We start from the raw sequence: 19976 nt of genomic DNA on the forward strand, positions 1-19976 counted from the left end.
ATAAAAAAGGAAGGTTTATATGAATCCCTATGGTAGAGACTCATCGAAAGGAAAATATACCTGCCGTTAACCTAGGACTATTTTTTGTCCGATAGGTTTCTGAGGGATTCCCTTCCAAATATTAAGTACACCTTAGCGGTCTAGTCGTATACTAGTGTTATTTTCTTGTTTTGTATAGCATGCCCCAATCTTTAATAAAAAGCCCCGTTAGTCAAAGGGAATTGATGAGAAATCACGGTCACGATCGAGAGAAGACGCCATCATATTTATTTATTTAATTTCATACATACCTTTCATATGTACTGCCTGTAAGCCCAAAGCTATCAAAGTGATGTACAATCAAGCACAGTAGGTATTGTTCTGCCCATGGAGGGCTCACAGTCCTCAGGCAATGGAGGGCTAATGTCCATGCTCAGTGCTCCCTTGGTAAACCAATAGCGCAGAAAATATACCGCCAGAAGAGCGTTGAAAATTAGCTTGCCAATGCTCAAAGGAAATGGTATGCAAATCATATGCACGCTGTTAAAGTGAAACCAAAGAGAGGGGATGTGCTTGGTGCATGTGCAGAAGAGTTTCATGGTAAGCCCAGCTCCTGTGCGCATGCGCCAGGCAAATCCGAACGTGAAGCACACATTGGTGTCTGTTTTCTGAGCTTTTAAATATAAGCTTTTTTTTAACTTAGAAGGCTTTTATTTTTAAATGCAGGAAACAGGCGCTAATGTGTGCTTTCACTTTCGGGTTTGCTCGGACTCACACACATTTGTCTTTCACTACTGGTGCTCAGGGGCTTCCATGGGTTTCCTTCTGCTTCCAAATTAAAGAAAAACTAGCAGAGTTTAAGAAAGAATCATGAGAAATCCTCTCTTCGAAGACTCTCAACACCTGCTCTGAGCTGATGTTATTTTTTCAGCGGTAAGGGACTGCTTTGTTTTGTGCGCTGTTCTCTGAGGATTGGGAGGGAATAGGAAATGATCTCATTAACATCCATTTGACTACATTAGCCTGCTATTTGCGCTAATCTTTGGTGTGCTCATTATTTACCGCACTAGAGCCATTGAGCATTTTGTACTCACTACTATAGGCGCTAGTCCGTTGCTAAGGTCCTTAGCACCCGCATTTGCTTCTGAGCATCGGCCCATGAGTGACTTGTACAAGATCACAAAAAGCTGTGATAGAGGTCTATAAAATAATGAGTGGAGTGGGACATGAATCGTTTGTTTACTCTTTCCAAAAATACTAGGACTAGGAGGCATGCGATGAAGCTACAAAGAAGTAAATGTAATCGAATCGGAGAAATTTGTTTTTCACTCAACATGTAATTAAACTCTGGAATTCGTTGCCAGAGAATGTGGTAAAAGTGGTTAGCTTAACAGGGTTTAAAAAAGGTCTGGGTGGCTTCCTAAAGGAAAAGTCCATAGACCATTATTAAATTGACTTGGGGAAAATCCACTGCTTATTTCTGGGATAAGCAGCATAAAATGTATTGAATTTTGGGGGGATCTTGCCAGGTATTTGTGACCTGGATTGGCCACTATTGGAAACAGGATGCTGGGCTTGATGGTCCTTTGGTCTGTCCCAGTGTGGCAATACTTATGTGCTTATGTACTTATGTACTTAAGCTGCAGTGGGATTTGAACCGGACTCTCCTGGTTTTCAGCTTGCTGCTCCAACCAATATTTTCTTTTTTAATGTACATACCGCATTCCTATAAAACAATCAATGCTGTTTAAAAAATTAAGCATGATACAGCTACATCGTAAAATTATACAAAGACAAACAAAATAGAGTCTGCAACCCCTCAGCCCCATATATATTAATGAAAAAGAAGAATGTTTCTATACATATTATAACTCTTTGACAAAAGTATAGACTTATGTTGTTAACATTTGAGTAAAATTTGTTCTTTGTTCAATGCAATAGAAAAATCATTGCCGCTGCTTTGGTATCATTTTTTTTTTATGTCTAACAACTAATAGCCAAAAAAGGCAATAAGCTGGATTTCTTCAGTGGTTAAAGGTCTTTCTGTCAGTCCATAAATTCTACAGAGGGATTTGTTTATTCTGTTTACTGTAGTTACCTAACCTCTCAGCCTTGGTATAAAACTGAGAAGGGTGCTGATTTATTCAGAAATCCGTCTGGCTGTTGTGGCTGTTGCCGAGTGCACAAGTGGTTGGGGAGTTTGCTGATTCATCTGCCGAGGGAAAGGAGATAAAAGAAAGGAAGATGCTATAGATCTGTCATCCAACCTTAGGGCTGCTTACTGCAATAACTGGGGGTTATCAAGTGAGTCCATAGTTAATGGATAAGGTCAGAACCTTAGCTTGATGTCACATGTTTTCAGTTAACCCCTGAATATAAGGGACAAGAAGCTAAAGACCAGCTAAGGAGAATTTCTGCTTTTGTTGTTGTAAGTCATGGTGTTGCGTTGTGTTAGTAGATTATCATTCACATCAAAGAGTGTGCAAAATTGACACTGTAGACTGCATGTAGGAGCCTTCTTTCTTCAAAATTTAAAATCTCACCACAGACCATTTCAAACCAGAAGAATGGTGAAAATAATCCTGCCAGGCCCTGGAGGATCACGGGATATTGTGCTGGAGATCATTGACCTCTTTCAGTTGATGGCACTACAGTGGAGATGTATCTTGGGCCTCATGTCTGCAGTTGTGTGTTGCAACCCAGGTACTAACTCTGAGGTGCATAGCTTTGTACTAATGTGAATGTTGAAAAGTAAAATCTCAGATCCCCATGTCGGTGTCTGTACCAGAGATAGCGCATGCCTTCAGGTGGGAATGCAAGAATATGTTGAAAATACTTATCACTAACAGTGTCCCTCTAACAAAAGTACCGAATATAGGGGTCCTTTTTCCTAAAGGGCTTTGAGCCCTTATCACACAGTTAGCACACACAAACAGCCTACTGCAGATACACGTTAAAGTGATTTGCAGCATTTTGACTGTTTGCATGCACTAACCCACACATTTATATCCCGCTTACCGACGGAATGAAAGCGGCTAACAAAGCAAGTTACAAAATAAACATACCAAGCAGATTCAAAATATTTACTAAGAAGGTGAGTCTTTAAAGCTTTCCAAAACATTAAATAGTTAGGTAAACTCCGAATCTGAATTGAAATCGAATTCCAAATTTTACTTGACTGATAGCTGAAAGAGTTGTCATTAAAACGTTTATAGTAAACGTGTTTAACAGTAGGAAAGCCCAATCTAAAGTGTAGACCCAAAATGAGAACAGGGGTTAGAGTGCACACATCCCAAAATTAGCGTATACCATGTCAGGTTTTTTGTGCTGTCGTAGGCATGTGTAAGCACCTATCGCAGCTTAGTAAAAGGTCCCCTTAATATAAAAAAAAAAATGATATCCAAATATGCATCTTTTGTAAGATTGTTCTGAGCTGGATGGTATTGAGACAATCATGATTGCTGAGTTTAATTATTAAAATATTGGGGGGGGAGGGGCACAAGGCTTTGAAGCAGTGGCATAGCCAGACCTGACATTTAGGCTGGGCTCAGAGCTAATATGGGTGGGCACTATATATTACAAAAACATAAAGACCTTCCCTACCCTACCCCATCCATCCCAGCAGCCTGGCATCAGCTTTTCCCTTCAATACTCTCTATCCATCCCCGTAGCTCAGCATCAGCCCTTCCCTTCTCTACCTCACCCCCCCCCCCCCCCCCCCCCATCCATCCCAGTATCAAACCTTCCCTTCCCCACCATCCATCCCATAGCTAAGCATCAGCTTAAAACCCACCTCTTCACCACTGCTTTTGACTCCTAACCACTGCTCACCTGTCCTGTCCTTTTTCCTCACCTCTTTATTACCATACCCTTAATTGTTCTGTCTGTCTGCCTGTCTTATCTAGATTGTAACCTCTTTGAGCAGGGACTGTCTTTTGTGTATGGTGTACAGCGCTGTGTATGCCTTGTAGCACTATAGAAATAAGTAGTAGTAGTAGTATCCTACCACCCCACTCCTCCCTGTAGCCTAGCATCAGCCCTGTCCTACTCCCTACCCACCCCCTATGGAATTAAATAAAAGACTTTTTCATGCCCACCTCTGCACGCACCAGTCCACCCAGAGGAAACCACAGGGCACGGGCGCCTACACTTTTTTTTTTTAATGTTTTTTACCTAGGCATTGCAGAGACCATCCCCACCCAAAAACCCACCAAAATGAGAGACAACTTTTTAAAATTTAAGCTAGCTGGGCACTATTAAAATTTATTGTGGGGAATTTCTGGGTGGGGATGGGCTCCTCATTGCCATAGGCAGTGAAACGTCTACCCCCCATCCAGAAGCCCACCACCAGATCAGAGCCATCATTTTGATTACAAGAGTAATCAAAACGCTGGCTGGTCATGGTGGTGGGCTCTTCACTGCCTAGGGCAAAAAAAAGGTTTATTTTAATCATTAAATATATACATTTTTTGCCCTAGGCAGTGAAGTTCTTACCCCGCCCAAAAATCCCCCAACAATAAATTTTAATAGTGCCCAGCTAGCTTAATTTTAAAAAAAATTACACGATGTTAAAAATTATGTTAAAAAAAATAAGTATTTAAAATTTTATTACCTGCAGTGCTGGGGGCTCAGCTGGCAGCTTGCTATGTTTTGAGTGAAGGCACAGCTGTGCGGGGGAGTGGAAAAACCAGAGATTTACTAAATCATGGCTTGCCTTCTCCCTCCTTACAGTGGACTAGATAGGCTGGCTGGCTCACTTCCAGTAGTACCGACGTTGCAGCAGCGAACTGGCGGTAGTAAAAGCAACAAGCAGGCAGCCTCGACTCCATCCTTCGCTTCCATGCCCTCTCAGCGTCCCGCCCGCCCAAAAGGAAATGACATCAGAGGAAGGCGATGCAGAGAGGGCAGGGAAGAGAAGGACGGCGTCGAGGCTGCCTGCTTGTTGCTTTTACTAGCGCCAATTCGCCGCTGCAACGTTGGGTAAGAAGATAAGTCGTAAGTCCCCCCCAGTCTACGCCTATGGCGGTACACGATAGAAACGTAGGTTGCAGTCAGTGTGCTCTTTTCAACCACGCTTGGGTGGGCGGGCCTGGGCCCATCCAGGCCCACCTGTAGCTAAGGCCCTGCTTTGAAGGTTCACCTGGGCCTCAATACTCTTAAGAACGTAAGAACATAAGTGTTGCCATACTGGGAAAGACCGAAGGTCCATCAAGCCCAGCATCCTGTTTCCGACAGTGGCCAAGCCAGGTTACCTGGCAAGATCCCAAAACAGTACAATACATTTTATGCCACTTATCCTAGAAATAAATAGTTGATGTTCCCCAATTCCATCTTAATAATGGCTCATGTACTTTTCTTTTAGGAAGTTATCCAAACTTTTTTTTTTTATACCCCACTAAGGTAAGTGCTTTTACCACATTCTCTGGCAACAAATTACAGAGTTTTAATTGCACGTTGAGTGAAGAAATATTTTCTCCAATTTATGTGACCCTAGTCCTAGTATTTTTGGAACGAGTAAACAAGCAATTCACGTCTACCCATTCCAGTCCACTCATTATTTTATAGACCTCTATCATATCTCCCTTCAGCCGTCTTTTCTCCAAGCTGAAGAGCCCTAGCCAATTTAGCCTCTTCTCATAAGGAAGTCGTCCCATCCCGTTTATCATTTTCATCACCCTTCTCTGTACCTTTTCTAATTCCACTATTGGGCTCATTTTCCAAAGAGAAGGACGTCCATCTTTCGACATAAATCGGAAGATGGACATCCGTCTCCCAGGGACGTCCAAATCGGTATAATCGAAACCCGATTTAGGACGTCTACAACTGCATTCCATCACAAGGGCGGCCAAAGTTCAAGGGTTTGTGTCAGAGGCGTAGCAAAGGCGGGACTTGGGCGTGCCTAACACTTGGACGTACGTCCTTGACCCATAAGCGAAAAAAACAAGGACATCCCTGATGAGCACTTGGACATTTTCATCCGGACCTGTTTTTCTTATGACTAAGGCACAAAAAGGTGCCCAAAATGATCAGATGACCACCAGAGGGAATCGGGGATGGCCTCCCATACTCCCCCAGTGGTCACTAACCTCCTCTCACCCTCAAAAAAACCTCAGATGTCATACTCAGGTCCATGACAGCAGTATGCAGGTCCCTGGAGCAGTTTTAGTGGGTGCAGTGCACTTCAGACAGGCGGACTCAGCCCCATCCCCCCTACCTGTTACGTTTGTGGAGGAAACAGCGAGCCCTCCAAAACCCACCCGAAACCCACTGTACCCACATCTAGGTGCCCCCCTTCACCCTTAAGGGCTATGGTAATGGTGTACAGTTGTGGGTAGTGGGTTTGGGGGGGGTTTAGGAACTCAGCACACAAGGTAAGGGCGCTATGTTCCTGGGATCAATTTCTGAAGTCCACTGCATGGATGTCCGGTTGGTGTCCTGGCATGTCAGGGGGACCAGTGCACTACAAATGCTGGCTCCTCCCATGACCAAATGACTTTCATTTGGTCGTTTCTGACATGGACGTCTTTGGTTTCGAAAATCGCAGAAAATCAGAAACGTCCATGTCTAGAGACGTCCAAATCTAGGGATGGTGAAATTTAATGATTTGGACGTTCCTGATGGTATTTTCAAAACAAAAGATGGACATCCATCTTGTTTCGAAAATACGGGTTTCCCCACCCCTAGATTTTGCTGTTTTGCAAGGACGTCCAAATCGCAACTTGGATGTCCCTTTCGAAAATGCCCCTCCACATCTTTTTTGAGGTGCGGTGACCAGAACTGCATCCAGTATTCGAGGTGCGGTCACATCATAGAGCGATATGAAGGCATTAGGGTGTGAGCAAAATCTAAAAAAATCTAAAATAAAATTATAACATCCTCATTTTTGTTTTCTATTCCTTTCTTAGTAATTCCTACCATTCTATTTGCTTTCCTTTGAACCAACCCTGGGAAGGCGTAGATAAGTATGGGGTAGCATGGGAAGAGGGTCCCTGCCACCAACAGAGCTGGCTGGTGCTTGTGCTGTGCTAAAATCACATTTCGGTTCTCTTGCTTTTGTACTGTGACTGTGTGTCATGCTTTCAAATCAGTTCCAGGGTCTCTGGCAGGAAGGACTGCAGATGCATGAAACACTGCAGCATGGAGCCTCTCTTTACCTCCCAGATTTTTTGAGCAAAATCTATTTATCTCAGTACCCCTGAAAGAGCAGCTGAAAGATAAACAGATATCTTTTCTGTTGATCTCAGACCTGTGATTGAGACAAACAGATAAAGTTGAGCAGATAAAGGCTGAAGATTGCTGCTATCTGGTCATCTCTAAGCCATGCCCCTGAACAACCCTTTTGATGCCTCCTTTTGTCCAGATAAGGTTTGGCTGGAGGTTGAGAAGTGCAGTCGAAAGTGATCTGTTCTTTGGCCTCAGATATCTAAAGCAAAGAACTTATCCAAGTGCTAACCAGATAAGTTATTTTGAATAAGCCATATTGAGCCTACAAATAGGTGGGAAAATCCAGCAAATAATAAATAAATATCGATCCCATTTAGAAACCTAAGGGGACCTTTTACAAAGCTGCGGTAAGCACTAATGCATGCTTATCGCAGCAAAAAATGCTGTACCCCAGGGTGCGCTGAGGTATCCCATGGTAATTTTGCCATGTGCGTGTGCTACCTACACACTAAAAAATAAAATGTTTTTTTTTGTGCAGGGGGCATGTCTGGGGGTGGCAAGTGAGTGTTGCCATGATTTGGGTTTCTGCCAGGTACTTGTGACCTGGTTTGGCCACTGTTGGAGACAATACTAGGCTAGATGGACCATTGGTCTGACCCAGTATGGCTTATGTTATGTTATGTTATGTTCTTATGTTATGTTCTTCTTTGGGATTCTGAATGGAATCTTGCTGCTGTTTGGGGGTTCTACATGGAATGTTTGGGTTTCAGCCAGGTATTTGTGACCTGGCTTGGCCACGGTTGGAAACAGGATACTGGGCTAGATAGACCATTGGTCTGACCCAGTATAGCTACTCTTATGATCTTATGTTCTAATTGGTTGGAACAGTTACATTACCACTTGTTAACCAATTAGCGCATGATTAACGTGTGAGCCCTTATAACCTACATAATGGGTGGCTGTTAGGACTCATGTACAAATCTGTTTTAATGGCCACGCACTAATGGCAAATTTAGCGCATGGCTATTAATACCAAAACTGGAATTTCGGCCATTTTACTCCAGCAGTAAAATTACCTTAGCATGTGGGAACAATCCACATAAGGGCATGATAAGGTCACTTTTCACCACTGTTTGGTCAAAGGGCACCTAAGTTTTATACGTCTAAATTTAGATTTTATTTTTATTTTATTTTTGTTACATTTGTACCCCGCACTTTCCCACTCATGGCAGGCTCAATGCGGCTTACATGGGGCAATGGAGGATTAAGTGACTTGCCCAGAGTCACAAGGAGCTGCCTGTGCCTGAAGTGGGAATTGAACTCAGTTCCTCAGTTCCCCAGGACCAAAGTCGATTTTTCAGTGGGTAGTTTCTATTTTAAAAAGTTAGATTGAAGCATATGAATACAGAAATAGGTACGGCATGAGAAATCATGATCCTCTGGCTTTTATTCTTATCCATACATCTACCCACTCATTTTTCCAACCCAATAGAATGTTGGAAAGAAATTATAGATAAGGAATTGAGAATGTCTGGTCACCTGTTTGGGTGCATGCCAATCCATTTTTCTGTGTGCCTTTGAAAAGGCCTCTTTTTTTTTCCAAAAATGGACGTGCGGCAAAATCAAAATTGCCGCGCATCCATTTTGGGTCTGAGACCTTACCGGCAGCCATTGACCTACCGGTAAAGAATCCAGGTGGTAATGACCTACGTGCATCAAATGCCACTTGGCGTGTGCCCATTACGTGCATCCAAAAATTTAAAAAATTTCTGATGCGCGTATCGGACGTGTGCCAAAAATGAAATTACCACAAGAGCCACACGGTAACTCCATTTTGGTGCACATTGAGCATGCGTACACGCTTACATGGCTTAGTAAAAGGGCCCCTTAATGTACTTTAGACCTAGATTGGCCATTGCCAGGAACTTGTGACCTGGATTGGCCACTGTTGAAAACAGGATACTGGTTTTGATGGACCTTTGGTCTGTCCCAGTATGGCAAAGCTTATGTTTTTATGTTCTTATCTTTGACAAGCTTTCGAGAGTTATCCTACCTTCATCAGTTTCACTGACCTGATAAAGAGAAGATGATTGTCAAAAGCTTGTCAAAAATAAATGTAGTCCAATTAAAAGGTATCACTGCAAAGTGCTTGATGAACGTTATTTCCACATGCCCAAGTGGACTAACACAGCAATCACAAGTCTCTGCAACAGAACTAGACCACATTTCACGTGGGGTAAAAACCTCATGCAATGATGCATTGATTTTGAATTTGGACCAAATTAAACCAAGAAACAAAATCCCTCCCAAACAGCCCAATGCTTTTCTATGGAAGAAGCAGTTACAGTTCCTGGAGCACAAGAAGATTAATGAATTGAAAGCTGGCAGTAAGGAAATTATTCCTTTCAAACTGTTTCTTCCATGTCCTCTCCAAGTGGCCAAAGCACAGCCACACAAACACACATACAGAGATACTCCCACACAAACACACACACACACACACAAACACACACAGACAAAAGATTAGAAATAACTCCATACCGCCTTGGGTGAATTTATATTTAAAAAGGCGGTATATGAATCCTAAAATAAAATAAATAAATAAAGCATGCTGTCTCCCTCATGCATCCCCACTACCCCCATCCCCCATTGCTTCCACAATCCTATCCCTATTGGGATGGCTCTTAATAATTCAAATGTGTATTTCATTTTCGTTAGTGTAATTTCTACTGTGAAACACAGTGACCAAACCATATACTATCTACAGTGACTCTTAGGGGTCCTTTTACTAAGGTGCACTGAAAAATGGGCTGCGGTACTGAAGGCATGTGTCATAGATGCACGCAGAGCCATTTTTCAGCACACCTGTAAAAAAAGGCCTTTTCAAACTTTTTGCCGAAAATGGACGTGCAGCAAAATAAAAATTCAATGTGTATTCAGTAAAGCTTGTTCACATCTATCTTGGTCAAATACTTTAGCTTTTTAATCACTTTAGATATAGTTTAATACACGTCCCAATGACCTCAGTGAAGTTCACCGCCAACAAGCTTTATTGAATACACATTGAATTTATACTAGATACCAGGAAGCTTCATATTAGATATTCATATGGTTCCAGATTGAATATTGTTAGTTTGCCTCAAATTTAGTATTGTGCAAAATAAAAATTGACACGCATCCATTTTGGGTCTGAGGCCTTACCGCCAGCCATTGACTTAGCGGTAAGGTCTCTCGCATTAACCATGCGGTAATCGCCTACGCATGTCAAGTCAGAGTTACTGCCCGATTTTCGCCGTGTGTGTCAAAAATGAAATTACTGCACGGGCCACGTGGTAGCTAGGTGGTAACTCTGAATTGACGCACGGGCATGTGTAGGCGCCTATCCAGCTCATTTTCAAAAGAGAAGGGTGCCCATCTTCTGACACAAATCGGGAGATGGGCGTCCTTCTCTCAGGGCCTGTCAAATCGGCATAATCGAAAGCCGATTTTGGCCGCCCTCAACTGCTTTCCGTCGAGGGGACGACCAAAGTTCAAGGAGGCGTGTTGCCAGTTTACCGAAGGCAGGACGGGAGCATGGTTAAGAGATGGCTGTCCTCGGCCAATAATGGAAAAAAGAAGGGCGTCCCTGACGAGCATTTGGCCGACTTTACTTGGTCCCTTTTGTTTCATGACCATGCCTCGAAAAGGTGCCCGAACTGACCAGATGACCACCAGAGGGAGCGGCCTCCCCTTACTCCCCCAGTGGTCACCAACCCCCTCCCACCCCAAAAAAAGTTTTTTAACATTTTTGCCAGCCTCAAATGTCATACCCAGCTCCATCACAGCAGTATGCAGGTCCCTGGAGCAGTTTTTAGTGGGTGCAGTGCACTTCAGGCAGGCGGACCCAGACAAATCCCCCCCACCTGTTACATTTGAGATGGTAAATGACTGTGAGCCCTCCACAACCCACCCGAAACCCACTGTTCCCACATCTAGGTGCCCCCCTTCATCCCTAAGGGCTATGGTAGAGGTGTAGAGTTGTAGGTAGTGGGGTTTGGGGGGCTCAACACCCAAGGTAAGGGAGCTATGCAGCTGGGAGAAATTTGTTATGTCCACTGCAGTGCCCCCTAGGGTGCCCGGTTGGTGTCCTGGTATGTGAGGGGGACCAGTGCCCTACAAATGCTGGCTCCTCCCATGACCAAAAGCCTTGAATTTGGTTGTTTTTGAGATGGGCGTCCTCGGTTTGCATTATAGGTGAAAACCGAGGCCACCCATCTCTAAGGTTGGCGATCTCAACATTTTGGTCGACCTAAATGTTGAGATTTGGCCAGCCCCGACACTATTATCGAAACGAAAGATGGACGCCCATCTTGTTTTGATAATATGGGATGGCCCGCCCCTTCGCCGGGGTGCCCGTAAAGGTGGGCACCCTTAAAGATGGGCACCCAGTTCGATTATGCCCCTCCACGTGGTTTAGTAAAAGGGCCCCCTAGTGACTGAACTGTTTATAGTTTGATACTGGTTGCTATGTGTACTGTCAACTATTGGTGAAGAAGCATAGCAATACCTGTTGCCATGGGACAGGACACCCCATGGCACAGTGTAAAATCTATCCTTTGCAATCTGACTGTCATGTCTCATGGTTTGATACATAATGATCACACTTGGTTTCATTTTATTATTCTTTCCAAAGCAGCAAGAATGTGGGTGCCACTCTGCTCAAACTGCCGCTCCTTTCTCTTCCAGTTAGAGACACACAGACAACACAGATATAAACACATGCTCTCTTTCTCCAACCACTGTTACGATATTTAGGATTAAATCTGAAGGTATTTCTAGAAAGGGAAATGAGCAGACAGACTGTAGGTTCTTCTCCTCCCTCCATGCCTTTCTTCAGAGAGCAAACAAACCCTCCCAGCACGATGTGTGTTGATTATCTCTGATTTGTGACTGGCAGTTTTCCCTGACACAACTAGAGATAAGTAAGTCCATTCCAAGTGAAAGCCTCCAGCTGCTTCTTAGACCTGCTGAGTCATATTCTGGAAAACAAAGTGCTGTGGAACCTGAGTCATTCTCTTTACTAAATTATATCACTATACTGCTAGGTGTTATGGAGACACAAACATCACAATTACATGAATGGGAACATAGACCATCGGATGAAAGAAGAAGATGGTCATCAATTTAAGTACTGACAAGTTAAATATTGTAAATGTACAGGCTAGGAATTCAGGCTGGAATCCCTGAGGCATTGGCAGTGTTATGACTTAAGTTTAAATCTTCCTTTAGGGCCAGAATAGGCAAAACATACAGCAGAGATGATGATTTCATAGAAACAGAGGGGCGAAAATCAAAGCGATTTAAGTGGCCAGGAGAGGCTCCTAGCTGGTTAAATCACTTGCATGGAGCAATCCACTAATATTTAACGGCACTTAACCGGTTGCTGCCACTGAATATCAGCATTGACACAAACTATAGATGCCCCCTCCACATTGCACAACACTATCGTCACTCCACCAAAATGTAAATTGTAAGCCACTTTGAACCGACGTGTTTTTGGATAATAGCAGTATACAAGAATTCATAAATAAATAAATAAACTGAAAGCTGGCTATTTTGTTGGCAGTCTGGGAAGTGCAGTTAGCACTTATGTGGTTAAGTGATGGTATTCAGCTCTTAACCATCTAAGGGGCTCTTTTACTAAGCGGCGGTAAGCCCAACGTGCACTTACAGCACGCCAATGTGGCCGGCGGTAGTTCCAGCCCTACCGCGCACCATTTCCCATGCTAGAGAAAGTCGGCAGGCGTGATTTATAGAATCTATTCCTTCATACCTAACTTTGGACACAAACATTTACACCTGCCAAATGCTGGTATAAATGCTGTCGTCAGATGCGTGAATGCAAGTGTTCTGTAACACTGCATCTAATATCAGAGAATGCCCCTGACCCTCCTATGCCCCTCCCATAGCCACATCCCCTTTGGAGTTGCACGTTATGAAATGTAGGTGTGCAATGTTATAGAATAGTCTACCTAAAGAGACCTTACAGTTCTAGCGTGGGGACTGTCTATATAAACCAATTTATTATGTCCCAAACACTTATTATGTAGCCCTATCAGGAGAGTGATTTTGAATCAGCTGTGAGCTATCAAAACGGTTTGTCCACATCAGACACTGCGGCCATTTTTTCATATGCAGGAGCAAGCTATGAGATGGTATAGTCACAGTCTAGTTAGCTAATATAGAGATATCGATTCGTTTATGGAGATGTTAATAGATGAATGATATTATTGTTTTTTCCCCAGCGGACCTCTTTCCTGAAGAAGAATTACGAAACCTGGCCATGTCGGCGGAGGTTTGACTCGGGTGAAAAATCGCTGCCAAGTTAAGTGTTATTTAATACGCATCTCTAAGCTTAAAGCCTGAAAGCTGTTTGAAAAATGTCTATTGAAGATTGCACTAAATAAAAAAAGCCATAAAAATTGATGAATTATGGGTGGATCTATGACGTTGTGCACAGCGCCATGACTATATTGTGGCGCTGTTCCCAGATGGTGTATGTTGTTAAATACTCTGATGATCCCCGTCATAAAATGTATTGATGAAGTTGATATGAAGAGTTTTGAAAAATTTGGACTGTGTTGCATATACAGTTAGATATAGTAAAAAGATTTGGAAGTGTTTGGGATGTTATAGAATAGGGCATGGGATAGATCTCCATGTAACTCCTAATTACTACCAATTAAGTATTTGTTTGTTCTAATAATTGATTGCTGGTGCCTAATTGATGTAGTTTACTTGCAGATCTTGGATCTTCACCCAAATCTGGGCACCCAAAGTTGGCTGACCTCTAAAGAATCCTGGAGAAAATGCCTCCGATTGCACCTCATTGCTCATATCTTTGTTTTCTATTGGGCTAAACTCTTGATTTAAATAACAGAAGGAACCTTTTACCAAGTTGCAGGCTTGGAAAAAAGAAATGGCCGTGTGGTAAGTTCGCATTTTCCCCGTGGCATTTCGAGGTAGCACTAACTGCAACCTATCAAGGTGGCGGTAAGGTCTCCCATGCTAACCCAGTGGTAAACAGGTAATACGCGGTGCTGCCCGATTACCACCAGTTAACTGCTGTGGTAAAAAATACAGAACATTTTTCAGTACTGCCAGAAATGGCACGCATTGGGGGTGGAACTACCGCCAGCACCCACGTTGGGCCGGCAGTAGTATTGGGTGGCCGTGCGGTAAGCCTTTAGTAAAATTAGCCCAAAGAGAGAACACATCACACATTGTACAGCTCAAACTGTGCTCTATGACATGTAAATACTAAGGGGTCAGTGTTTAGTTGGGGCATATCTTGTTAAACAGATAAATTATCCAGTTAACATTAACCAGATCTTCAAAGACTTATCCAGTTAAGTGTCTGTCACTGAATATACCTAGTTAAATATTCAGCCACAAAAAAAGAGCATGTTTGAAAATTCCCTTGGCTAAGTCAGGGGGTGAAAACAGTTACCCAGTGCCAGAAGGGACACTTATTGGCCAGTCCTGGTTTTAAACTTACAACTTAGAGCCATGAAGTATTTCTAGTCCCTGATTCTTCCTATTTAATTCAGTGCTGCAGGTCCCATTTTGCATCAGGATAGAGCTCTCAGAAATCCAGGACTGGCCTAAAATCTCCTTCCTGGATCTGGGTAACTTGGAAGCTCTGTGAAAGTATGCACATGTATTTTGTTTTATTTCAAAGCAGGTACAAAGGGTGGGAGGGGGTAACAAAGGGCCCACATTCTTCCACAGTCCCAAATTTTCACAGGGAAATTGCAGCGCTTTGAAAATTCACTTACAGGCATGTTATCACATTGTGCCCCTTAATTTTACATTGAATGTGTAGCCCAGTGGTTTCCAACCCCGATCCTGGAGGCACCCCAGCCAGTCAGGTTTTCAGGATATCCACAATGAATATTAATGAAAGAGATTTGCATGCAGTGGAGGCAGTGCATGCAAATCACTCTCACAAATATTGATTCTGAATATCCTAAAAACCTGACTGGCAGGGATGCCTCCAGCATCAGGCAATAAAAAATTCTGTTCAGCAACAGTAAAAAAGTGAGAGAAGAGCATGAGAGTATTTTCAGAGATGTAGATATTAGCAACCACTCACTAGTTTTGAATTAAACCGCTTATGATAATGGGAGGCAAAAAAATCTTAATTATCCAATAGTAAAACTGTTTTTTTTCCCAAAACTCTGTCAGTAAGGAATGGTCCCATATGCACTTAATTAATAATTAAAAAATAAGGAACCTCGACTGCCTAGGGGAGCCTATCATGCTCTTCAACCCCGCAAATAGATTGTAAGCTCTGTCGAGCAGGAACTGTCTCTTCATGTTCAAATGTACAGTGCTGCATACGTCTAGTAGCGCTATAGAAATGATAAGTAGTAGTAGTAGTAGTCTTTGGTATTCCGGATTCTTGCTACTCTTTGGGATTCTGAACAGAATCTTGCTACTCTTTTGTCTATATCCTTTATTTGTCCCGTTTGTCTATCTTGATCAGATTGTAAGCTCTGTCGAGCAGGGATTGTCTCTTACATGTTCAATGTACAACGCTGCATATGTCTAGTAGCGCTATAGAAATGATAAGTAGTAGTAAGTGGCTACTATCACTGGTTCCTATAGTTGCTGGAAAAAAGGGGTGGTAAGAAACAGCTTTGCGAAACGAGAAATTTCTTGGCGAGGATTATATTACTGTGCTTTAGCGTTATTAATAATTGATGGACTTGAATGAACTTTAGTGACCTTATGGCATTCTTCAAAGATAAGTTAAAATTAAAAGTCTTAAAAAAATTTTCTTACTATTGCTGTGCACAGCTGTTTTGGGACTTGTTTAAAATTATTCTTAAGAGCTCAAGCTATTTAAAGCCTTTTATGCAATAAATACAAGGTTTGTTTCAGTGGGTTATGATCCTGTCAGCACTTTGGATGAAAAGACTGGGGTTTTTGGAGTGGTAACTTTTTCTCATTTAGGAGCTGTTTCTGACCCTTTTATCCAGGAATTATAGGAACCAGGGGTAGAAGGCACTTGCAGGGTTAAACAGCATGATAGACTTTTCCCTGGGCAGTTGAGGTTCCTTATTTTTTAATTATTATTTAAATGTGATTGGGGCCATTCCTTACTGACAAAGCTTTGGCAATAAACAGTTTTACAACTGGATATTACTACTACTACTTATCATTTCTATAGTGCTACTAGACGTACGCAGCACTGTACACTTAGCAACCAAAAGGTTAAAATAGCACCTCCCCTCCTCTCCCCACCCCCCACCCCGTGTACATAGAATGATGGGATTCTAAAAATGGAAAGCAACTAGATTTGTGCTTATGATATAGTTATGGAGTCAGAAATATCCAAAGAAATGGGGCTGTGATCAAATCACAGGATTTTAATGTAGATGATGTTGTTGGATCAGTTACACTGCTTAATTTATCCTTGAGATTGTATTTTATCTAATTAATTCCCCTCCCCCCTCCCTTGGCATTTAAAAATGTTCTGGGCCCAAAAGGTAAACATTTTTGCTTTCAAATAAGTTCCATTTTAATCATTTTTTTCTGTACAAGGAGTGATATCTGTAGGTCCCTTAAGTACCAAGAGACTGTCTTGGTTGTCTCTTGCAGCAGCCAGGGCTGTTTTCCATTCGCTTTGGCTTTTTCTCGAGGTTTGGATTGAGAAACACGAACACTGCATCTGTAAGAGTCATTTCACAAGGCGCAGTTCCCATTGCAGTGTGCTTGTGCTTGATGAATGCCTGAGCCCTGTCAGTTATGACTTTGCCGCTGGGTTTTGATGCTAACCATACAGTTGCAAGCACTGTGTTTCAGAGAAATATGCATGAATTCATTTAGACACATTTCTCATGGTTAGCTAGACCAGCTCCTTTTAAACCAAGGGGAGAGAGAGAGATCAGACTGGGGTCCAGCTGTTTAGTCTACCAATCAGATTGGTGACAAGGAGTCTGCTGGTTGACTGACCTGCTGGCTGGCATTCTGGGGGAGCAGATAAGAACATAAGAGCAGCAATACTGGGTCAGACCAATGGTCCATCTAGCCCAGTATTCTGTTTTCCAAACAGTGGCCAAGCCAGATGCTGGCTTATACGATGTCTATTCATACTGATCTTCAAGTTCCTCTTCTCTGTTCAAGCTTTTTGCAGGAGCTACTGGAAATGCCTTTTACCTGGGAAGAAATCCCTGGAAGGAAGGAGGGTAAGGCCCGGGTTACCATATGGCTCCAGAAAAAGGAGGACGGATTGAGCCAGCCGGGTTTTACTTCCATTGCTTTCAATGGAAAAGCAATGGAAGTAAAACCCGGCTGGCTCAATCCGTCCTCCTTTTTCTGGAGCCATATGGTAACCCTGCGCCACTGGTGATCCCAAAACCAGATTTCCATGAATTGAGAACTAGGCATGGCCCATGCTCAAACACAGGGAAGAGGGTGGGCAGGTGTGTATGGATTCGACTTGGTGTTGCTTTGTTGTTCTTCTGAATTCTTAATAAAATTGTATCTATCCTAGTTCTGATAACTTTCTATTCAAAGGAAGATTTGCAGTATTTACATCTGGTGTGTGTGATTGCTATATATTCTGTACCCTCTTGCTCTGTATCACTGGAATTCAGCATTGAAGGACCTCAGCGACTGAGTACAATGCAGGTACTTTATAATCATCCAAGCTGTCATCTTCAAGACATCTCAGGCTTCCTCTAATACGGGGGGACGTAAGTAGAACTGTGACTTAGGCCCAGATGCATCAACCAAACGTTAAAAAATCTAAAACGTTAAAGTCCCTAACGAATTTTTAAAAACAAAGAATGCACAAAAAAAACAAGTCTCACAAGTTCGGTGCGGTACTGTAAAGTACAATGCATCAAACCTGTGTAATCCCCGTCGGTAATTGGCCCCTAAAGCATGCGCAGAGCAGCCAAGCATTATGCTGGCTGCTCTGCGCATGCCACAAATGTCAACACTACCAAAAAAACAAAAACAAAACACAAACACGTGTGTTTCGGGAGGGGGCAAAGGTGCTCATCAGGAGCATCCTTCACGGACGTCCTTGCCCCGCCCCGCCTCACCCGAGTTTGCCACTGCTCCCTGCTTCCCCCCTGGCGTGTCAGGTGGACCAGTGCACTAGAAATGCTGGCTCCTCCCATGTCCAAATGGCTTGCATTTGGACGTTTTTGATTTGGACGTCTTTGGTTTCGAAAATCGCCAAAAGTCAAAGACGTCCAAATCCAAGGACATCCAAATTTAAGGACATCCTTGAATTTCGACGTCTTTGACTGTATTTTCGAAACGAAAGATGAACGTCCATCTTGTTTTGAAAATAAGGTTTTCCCCACCCCTGGATTTGGACGTTTTACAAAGACGTCCAAATCCAAACATAGACGTTTCTTTCGAAAATGCCCCTCCAATTTACAAGGATAAAGTAGTTCTCATCTGCAGAAATCTGTTCTCTCCGTTTCCTACAGTTTCAGGGTGGAAAAAAAATATTCCATGGTAAGATTGATGCAAGCAAAAGTTCCCACGGAAAGTGCTAAATTGATGGAAGGTTTTGTTTGTGCCAGGTTTTCTGCAGAATTTATTATCTCTCCCTGAACTGGTGGAAAGTAAATCTATTGGCAAAAGGGTTGTTATTTCAAAACTGTGCAAGTACAATGGCTTTCTAGCTTTTTTCATTTGTGCCCAGGCCCACCCACTTTCCCACCAGGTCCGCCCACCACATCCCTCACAGGTCGCTGGCTGCCTTTTCTCTGGCCGCAACGGAAATTCTTGTCCTCCCCACCAGCACTGCCTCGGTCCCTGCATGCTACTCAGTAGTACCTTCAGTCCCTGCATTCTTTTCTTCAATCGTCGCCAGCAGCGCTGCCATTCACGAAGGCAGCTCCGCTCCCTCTGCCGCATCCATCCGGCCCTCCATAAACAGGAAGTGCATCAGCTTCCCCACGCTTGATACCGGGGTTATAGATGTTCCTCTGTGGTTCTGGCTCGTTATTTCCTGCTGCTGGTGGGTAACAAACGAGTAGCAATGCCGTCCCTAGACCTCACTTTTTTCTTGTTGTTGATGGGCACGGATCCAATATTGTGGCTGTTTGATTTGCTTCGTTTCCTTTTCGCTAAACATAATCCGTTGGCTATCGCTGCCATCCTTTGTGTCGTATCTATTCTGTGCGCTGATGGTAAGAAACGGGTATTGGGGGCATCTGATTCAATTCCTATTTCTTTATGGTGCATGTTCGATGCTCTGGGGTAGGGGATCCCCACACTTGATCCTCAACCCAGTTACGTTTTCAGGACTTTCTTATGTGCCCTGTTTCCTATGTATTATCTTCTCTGCATGCATATCCTATCATGCATTTTTGTTTCTGTGTGTAGCAATCATAGAGATCTGGCTGAGTTTGGGGATCCCTGCTCAGGAACACTGCAGTCAGTCACCCAAGACATAAGTTTCGAGAAGGTCTTTGGCTGATGGGGCTTAGGGATCCCCGATCCCCCCCCCCACCCCCCACAGGTCTTTTGTTTACCTTATTAGATTGTAAGCTCTTTGAGCAGGGACTGTCTTTCTTCTATGTTTGTGCAGCGCTGCGTATGCCTTGTAGCGCTATAGAAATGCTAAATAGTAGTAGTAGTAGTAGTAGGTGCCAGCAGGGAGTGGAGGAGGGGTGGAGATGAAATTTTTGGCCCACCCACTTTGGCCTCGGGCCCACCCTAAATTGAATGTCTGGCTACACCACTGATCTAACCTGTGCTTAGTACAGGAAAACTAGGCTACCACAAAATGGTTTCGGAAAAATATTGTTTTGAGGGGACGT

Source organism: Microcaecilia unicolor, chromosome 8 (assembly GCF_901765095.1).
Source record: "Microcaecilia unicolor chromosome 8, aMicUni1.1, whole genome shotgun sequence".
In the NCBI taxonomy this organism is placed as follows: domain Eukaryota; kingdom Metazoa; phylum Chordata; class Amphibia; order Gymnophiona; family Siphonopidae; genus Microcaecilia; species Microcaecilia unicolor.